We start from the raw sequence: 8,796 nt of genomic DNA on the forward strand, positions 1-8,796 counted from the left end.
TTGTTAAAACGCCAGAGTTGGTAAAACTCTTTATTGAACATCTCTACAAGCTATATGGCCTACCCGCAGATATAGTGTCGGATAGAGATAGAAAGTTCAACAGTCATTTTTGGAGGAAAATCTTCAAAAAGTTGGATACTACTCTGAGTATGAGTACGGCAGATCATCCGGAGTCTGATGGTCAAACTGAAAGAGTTAAACAAATTCTAGAGGATATGTTGCGTTCTTATGTTAGTAAGAAGCAATCTAATTGGAAAGAGTGCCCTTATTGGAGTTTGTCTATAACAGCTCCAAACACTCAGCGACTAGATTTACACCATTCATGTTAATGTATGGATTCCAGCCGAGATCTCCGATGGTTGTAGGCCTAAAAAAGGAGAAGATTCAATCTGTCAAGGATTTCCTTGAAGATATGAATGATATGCTCAAAGCTGCACGCAAGAGCATTCGTAGCGCACAGAAACGCGCTAAACATTTGCCTATAAAGGACGCAGACAAGTGACCTTTGCAGAAGGTGACTTTGTATTCCTCAAGGTTCCTGCGCAGTCAGAAACCATGAAAATGGGAAAGTGTAATAAACTTTCTCCGAGATATTGTGGTCCTTTTAAAAATCCTTAAGAAGATTGGGGACGTAGCATATAAACTTGAGTTACCGGAGAGTTCTCAAGTCCATCCTGTCTTCCATGTCAGTAAACTGAAGAAATCAGTTCACGGGTTAGAGAACGCAGTTTCTCCAGGGATTTGGTGGAATTGATCACTCCACCAAAGATACCACATGAACCGGAAAGGATTCTTGGGTATCGAGACAGACAAACCCGACATAAAGTGTACCAGGAGGTACTTGTTAAATGGATAGATAGGGATGAGGAGGTAGCTACCTGGGAATGCCGTAGTGCAATTTCCAAAAGGTTTCCCCAGTTTGTTTTCGAGGACGAAAACTCTTCTTAAGGGGGGGGTAATGTCACGTAGGCTGTAATGCCTGTGTGACCGACGGCAGACCGGATGGCCATGTCCGGGGTTCAGTGGGAGAGGACGCCCATGCGAAGTCATGGGCGGCCAGGCTAGTGTGGACGGCAGGTCACACACTATATAGCCTGGGGGATGAGGGGCAATCCTCATTCTTCCTCTATGGCTGGGTGGTGAGCCAGAGGCCGTCCCCTCTTGTGGTAACGCCCGTATAGCGGTGTTACGGGAATGTAACAGTGTGTTAGTTGAAGAGGTCAATTAAGTAGCATGAAGGTGCAGGTGCTAAACTGTGAAAGTGCAGGTCATGAGGAGTAATGTCATGAGAAGGATTTCTGTGAAAGTTAAAAGCGTGAAGTGGATTTCCATGAGACGAAAATCCATGAAAGATTTTCGTGAAAGTTAAAGGCATGAAAGTTAAAGGCGTGAAAGTTAAAAGCGTTGGACAGATTTCTGTCTCACGAAAATCCGTGAGAAGTATTTTCGTGAAAATTAAAGGCATGAAAGTTAAAAGCATGAGAAGGATTTCCGTGAGATGGAAATCCGTGAGAAGTATTTTCATGAAAGTTAAAGGCATGAAATTTAAAAGCGTGAGAAGGATTTTCGTGAGATGAAAATCCGTGAGTTTTAATAGTGTGAAACTACAGGTTTTAGTTGTTCTATGAAATTGCAGGTTTTTGGCAGTTCCGTGAAACTACAGGTTTTGATACTTAAGTATTTAAGTTTTTTTTTTCTCAAAGTGCAAGTTGTGATGAGACCACCTAGTGGAGTTTAGAGCGAAACACAGGAAATCGTTTGATGAAAATGCAGATGGTTGTTTAATTTGCAAGACTTTGTGTGCGCAAGAGACATTCACTTGATCATGATCAAAGTCTGAAAATATGAAAAAGAACATAAAATCAAGGAAGAGCTCAAGCTCCCACCTTAATGCGTGAATGTCGATTGGAGTTCGAAGAAGTGAGGATGCGATGCAAGAAGACTAATTGCATGAGCACACGATGGAAGACCGATTGTGTTGAGCACACGATGCAAAATGACAAAAAAAAGGAAAGGTTTTCAAATTTATGGTGCAGTCGTCGGACTGGGCGGCTACCTTAATGATGAATGCCACATAGCATCTTGCGATTGGCCCGTGAGAAGTTACCGTTTCATGGCATGAACTATTTTGGAGTAGTTCACAGCATGAAGCTTTTAAGATTGGTTCATGACGTGAACTTTTTTGTATCTGTTCACAGTATGAACTTTTTCGGATCATGAGTGTGCAAGATTGATACCTTATATTTCTCTTCATGCTCAGTCATTCAAACATGCATATAAAGGAGTGAATGATATCCAGTTTATTACCTTGTATCCATTTTGCGACTAATGGATACCTTCATATTTTATTGCCATGTGAACCAAGGTGACACCTTGGTACTTCTGGGTAGGTGTTGTTGCAGGCGTTTAAGTTCCGTGTGGGAGTGTTTGATTCTTCCCTCCACCCAACTGAACAGTTTTACCACTGAGTCGTCCTGTGGATTGGGGCTTTCATCCGTGTCCATTTGTTGAACTTCTTTTTTTCTCCCTTCAAGGTCCTTGTCCAGCTCCTTGATCGAAGTGGTTACTAGTATTATTTTGGCAATATTCAACCCATCTTGTTGAGTTGTCTTCTTCCTCCCACACCAGTGTTTGTACAGCTTAAGCATTGGTTTTAGTTGGAAGTTGGTTTCACATGCTTTTACTTCCCTTTCCTTTGTATTTAGAGCTATTCTCGCAAAACGGTGGCCATTGGGTGGGATTTGGGCACCCACACTGTCGTATTACCTTGGTAGTATCCTTGTGCCAATAGTAAATCCTTTCAGACCCATAGCTTGTGAATGCCTTATGGAATGTTGATTTGTCTGGAATACTGTCAACCTGCTTGTGAAGGCCATTTCTGATTTTTTTAACCCTTCTTATTGTTTCCTTATTATGAACCTCCTTCTCCTCCTTGTGGGGCTGGATTCTAAGTTGAACCTTGGGCACCCATTGCTATGTACCTTGTGACTTAGGATGCTTTTTGCATAGGGATTGCGTAATTGCTACCTTTTTTGCTTCATAAGTTGATGTCACAGTGCTTGGTGTTGCTATCTCCTCAATCATGGCCTACTTTTCTGTGTTTGTCAGGCTCCATAAGGTTACGGATATAACATTGTCGCCCTCGTTCAGCAGTGCAATCCTTTTCTCCCATTGGATATTACAATTGCCTGGTGCAAATCTAGGATCGTCCTAGGATCATTTTCTCTTCCATGGAACCTGCAGGCATGACAAACACCTTCCTAACCAAGGAATTATTTCTGATGGAAATGTTAATACTTAAAAATCTCTCAGCTTTCGTAGTTTTCAAGTGCACAATTTTCAAGTGCACATTGCGTACTTGTGCATTGGTGGGTTCAAGGTGCAGTTTATCTAAGGCTATCCATGTCTCATATGAGATCAGGTTATGACTTGATCCCATATCTATTGACGCAATGCTCGTTGCATGGCATTTAGCCATAGAGAGTTCCACCCTGACTCGTGTTAGCTCAATGTTTAGCTCCTCTTCATCTAGGAGAGTTAAGGAAGCCATGTATTCTCTTCTGGAGTAATTGTTTGGCTTTGGCCTCCCTGGCCTTAGCCTCTTATTGAGCTTCTGGATTTTTTCCTTTGCGAGCTGTTTTTGTTGTTTTAAGAGAAGTTCTTGCAAGAGCATCTCTTGGGCTAGTGGTCCAAAATATTCTTTGAGTTTGCTCCCATTGACGTAACCCTCCATCTATACACCTTCAATTGTCTCAATTCTAACCGACCCCTGAGATGTGATTTTAGACACTCAGAAGGGTCCTAGGTCTCTGTACTTGAGTTTCTTTTTCTTGGTGCTTCCTACACCATACATGAGGACAAGGTCCCCCGTTTCCAGTTCTTTTTATTTCAAGTTTTTGTCAAACCAATGCTTTTTGCATAGTTTCTCGACCATGAGTCCATGCGATGCAATTAGTCTAGTCTCATCAAGCTTCTCTAAATCATTTAGCCTTTCAGTTAATGCCGACAAACGTTCTTGCACTGCAATTCTTAAGCTCGGAACTAGGTATTCCATAGGCATTACTGCCTCAACACCATAGGCTAGACGGAAGGGAGTGTATCCCGTTGCTACCTTATATGATGTTCGCTATGCCCATAAGGCTGCTGTCAGCTTATGCTCCCAGTCCGTTCAACTTTCTTCCAAGGTTTTCATCATCCATTCGACTTGCTTCTTCCAAGATTTTCATCAAGATAGTACATAAAATTTTGTTTGTACTCTGTGCTTGACCATTAGCATATGGATAATAAGGTGATGATTTCCGATGGGGACTACTAAGAATCCAGCAAGTAAATGATCCATCACCTCATTAATGAAATGTGAGCCACGATCACACCAACTAATTCTAATGGACACATGAATCTCGAGATAATTTGCTCATATAAGAATTTTGATGTTGTTCGTGCATTAGCTCGCTTCGAGGCTCTGGCTTCTGTCCATTTGGTGAAATAGTCCATGGCCACATGATCACATATCAGGCTTGTGTGATGAATGTGCCACTAGACTAATAGGTCCAACAAAATCTATCTCCCATTTCTCAAAGGGTTGTCTTACAATAATAGGGGTGAGCAGCATCTTGTCCCTTTGTTGTGGGATAGCAAATCGCTAACATTCCTTGCACTTTTTGACAAATTCTATGGTGTCCCTGAATAACATAGGACACCATAATCCTTCTTGAAGTACCTTCTTATGAGCCGTAATCTCTCCAATTAAATGCCCTTCGGCTATCCCTAAATGAGCTTCATCCTCGTGGACGAACTCATCTTCTCTCACACATCTTCTTAGGACATTGTCTTTACCTAGCTTATATAGTTCTCCCGCAATTAATTGATAAGGTGCAGCAAGCTTGATAAGCCGCCGCATTTTATCTTTATTCAAGGGTGTTTGTGGAAAACCATAAGCTAGATAATCCGATATCTCCTCGCTCCATTTGGGTACCATGTCCAGTTTAAATAAACAAGCATCAGGGAGGTCATCATCAACACCAGTTGGTTCCCCATTTTGAGTTCTTGACAAATGATTGGCCAACACAAACTATGTCCCTTTTCTTACGTAACTGTAAAGTTGAATTCTAATAGTAATAGCAACTAGTGTGTGATTCTTCCCGTGGTGCAAGGCTTATTCACCAGGATAATAAGTTGTGATGGTCTACGAAGAATACGAATTTGTTGGCCAATAGGTAATGTCAATACTTCTTGATAGCGTAAACCACCATGGCTAACCCTTCTCGTTTTGTGGTGGTGTAATTCACCTCTACATCGTTCAATTGACGACTAGCAAAGCAAACTGGATAGTCCGATTTAAACTCGTTGAGCTGTGCTAGTATGCATCCAATAGCAATGTTTGATGCATCGATATGCACATGAAATATGAGGTTCCAATTAGGGGGTCTTAGAATTGGCATGCTAGCCAATTCTTGCTTCAATCAATCATATGCTTCCTGGCATTACTCAGTCCATTCAAAGACAATGAGTAGCTTGTACAATGGCCTGGTGATTTCAGCATAGAAGATTGTGAAGCGGCGGTAATACCCAACGTGGCCCATAAATCTTTGCACACCTTTATAATTAGTGGGTGGTGGCAGCTCCAAGATCAACTTAACCTTGCTGCATCTGTGGATATACCGTTCTTTGAGCCAATGTGTCCCAATATCACACCAAGTTTGACCCAAAATTGGCACTTTAAAGGGTTTAGGGATATAGGATATAATCGACATCACCCAAACACCTTCCTTAAGCAAGCCAGATGGTCTGCCCCCACCATCGAGAGAGTAGGGTCGTATGTGTCAAGTAAAGAATCTCAGGGTGGATAGCCAATGGGTTATTCCATAAGTATATATATAAGGGACATGATAGAGCTACTATAGAGTTGCAAGATACACATGGGGTTATTAATGAGGTTAGTTAATATCTGGATGCACGGTATGTGTCTACATCAGAGGCAAGTTGGTACATATACCAGTATGATCTGCATGACCATGATGATTTGCACAATGTAATTAGTTGTGATAGAAACTGAAGAACTACTTTCACTGAATGGTTCAGAGCTAATCAATTGGATGCAAAAGAAAATAGCTTGCTATATATTGATTTTACTTTGCAAGTGGGTGTGGAATTCTTCTTTTCGGTCGTGGACTAAAAGAAAAAAGAAAAATGTGATTAGACGTATGTATAATGTTAGCCCGAGTGTGCAGGTAAGCAATACTATCTATGCATGCTAGTCACAGTGTGTAAAGGCTACAAATCTTTTGAGGAAGTACGTACAGTGAATGGGCAGTTGTATCCCTGTTTTAAGGCTGCATGTGAAGCGAGAGGAATGCTGAAGAGTGATGATGAGTGGTATATGTGTCTTCAAGAAGCTGCATTTCAAAAAACAGGATTCCAGTTGTGTCAACTTTTTGTTATCATTTTGGTTTTTTGTGAGCCTATATCTCTCGGACAGCTTTGGGTCAAATTTTGTGCCGAACTTTTAGATGATTTTTTCCATGGCTTGCAGAGAAGGTGTATTGACATTGGTGTTTGTCAATCTATAGCTAAGAATCAAGCTCTGTTACACTGGCAAGACCTCTTACAACAATATGAAAAACGTCTACGTGATTTTGAAGGGTTTCCTCTTCCTGATGGATTAACTGTTACTACTATCAACAATGGGTTGTTGATGGAAGAGATGATGTTTGATGTTGTTTAACATGCTAATTTGGCTCTTTCCATGGAAAGGAGTCTTACTAATTGTCAATCTAGAGCATCCATACCATCCTTGAGGCCGTTAATTTGAACAATGGTGGTGTTTTTTCCTCGATGAACCAGGCGGATCAGGCAAAACATATCTATATAATGCCTTGCTATCTCGATTACGCGAGATAATCAAGTTGCTTTGGCATGTGCATCTTCAAGAATAGCTGCATTGTTACTTTCAAATGGACGCACTACTGCACACTCACATTTCAAAATCCCATTGGTTTTGAATGCTTCTAGCACATGTAATATTAAAGCTAATAGCCCATTAGTTGAGATGTTGAAACTTGCAAGATTGATTATTTGGGATGAGGCTCCAATGATGTAGAAGTATGCATATGAAACATTGGACATGACATTAAAAGATATCATGCAAAGTGATATAGTGTTTGGTGGTAAAATTATGCTCTTTGGTGGTGACTTTAGGTAAATCTTACCTGTTGTTTTGCAAAGGGATCACGTGAGGATATTGTTGATGTAACGTTATACTGGTCATATATTTGGAGATATGTGAATGTTTTAAAGCTCACCCAAAAACATGCGGGTGGTTATGATTCTACGGAACTAGAATTTATCAATTGGACTTATGGCTCTATAGACCATCCAAACAATGAAGGTAGAGTAGTAATTCCACCATGAGTGTTGATCCATATGGGAACTCCTTAACTGAGTTTGGTAGAATGGGTATACAAAGATCTTCAAAGAGTGGAGGATTATGAATGCTTCATCAGAGACCACGCTATTCTTGCACCACGAAATCAACAGGTGGATGAGATTAATGAACTAGCCTTAGTTGCATTACTTGGTCTTAAAAGAGAATACCTCAGTACAAATTCGGTTGTTTCTTCTGAGAGTGACAGAATATTGTATGCAGTTGAGTACTTGAATAGTTTAAGTCTAGGTGATGGTTACCCTCCTTACCGCTTGCTTTTAAAGATGAATTCTCCTATCATGCTCGTCTGTAATTTGGATCCTCAAAAACGGAGACTTTATAACGGTACTAGACTGATATGTAAGTAATTTCACTCAAAGGTGATAGAAGTAGAAATTATTATAGGTACAAACATTGGAGACAGGGTCTTCATTCTGAGGATAACATTCTTCATTCCATCAATGTTTTAGTTGCCTTTTGACATGAGAAGGAGACAATTTCCTATGAGGCTAGCTTTTGGTATGCAATAAATAAGTCCCAAGGTCAAACATTGACTATGTTGGGACTTTATTTGGCCACACAAGTATTCACGCATTGACAGTTGTATGTTGCTATGTCATGTGTTAGATTATCAGATGCAGTGAAAGTGTGTGTAAAAGATATTGTGGACCATGAAAGCAACAATGTAGGTACAAATAAGTCTACACAACTAATGTTGTCTACAAAGAGGTACTGCAAATGGCATCTAGAAAAATGTAAATGTAATGTATGCCCATAAGACAGCCTACAAATGCTAGAGACCATATTCGTAGCTATCGTTGTATCAATCAAGCAAACATTTGGAAGGAGAATGTTCGCAAATATGTGGCATGTACAATCTATATTATCTTTCAATTAGTGTGCATGCTTTCAAGTTGATTGATGTTTCTTTTAGATTAACATTTTTATTTTTGTGATGTGAAGACATGAAGATAAATAGGAGTTGGATGGCAAAATTCGTGTAGTTTATCTTCTACACTGGCATTTCCATTGTAGGTAATATTGAATTGATATATATAAATATACTTACATTGTCTAGAATAAATGGTTAACATTGAGGTAAAGCCACCATGCAGATCGAGAAGTATGGAATGGCCCCATCTATTGTTGAAAGGGTGGTTTAAAATTTTGAGATGGCTATAGGGGCATGGTGAGTTCTTCTTTGCTTTTATAACCTTCGAATAAGAAAATGTTTTGCTTTTGACTTGCTTTCCTTTATTGTGACATTATTAATTTTTCATGCTTAGTTCAAAATACTTAACGTCTATAGAGAGAGCGAGAGAGAGCGAGAGAGAGAGAGAGAGAGAGAGAGACCTACTAATCATGCGTAAATG

This window comes from Cibotium barometz, chromosome 7 (genome assembly GCF_041138505.1).
Source record: "Cibotium barometz isolate CiBa-2024 chromosome 7, ASM4113850v1, whole genome shotgun sequence".
Classification (NCBI taxonomy): Eukaryota; Viridiplantae; Streptophyta; class Polypodiopsida; order Cyatheales; family Cibotiaceae; genus Cibotium; species Cibotium barometz.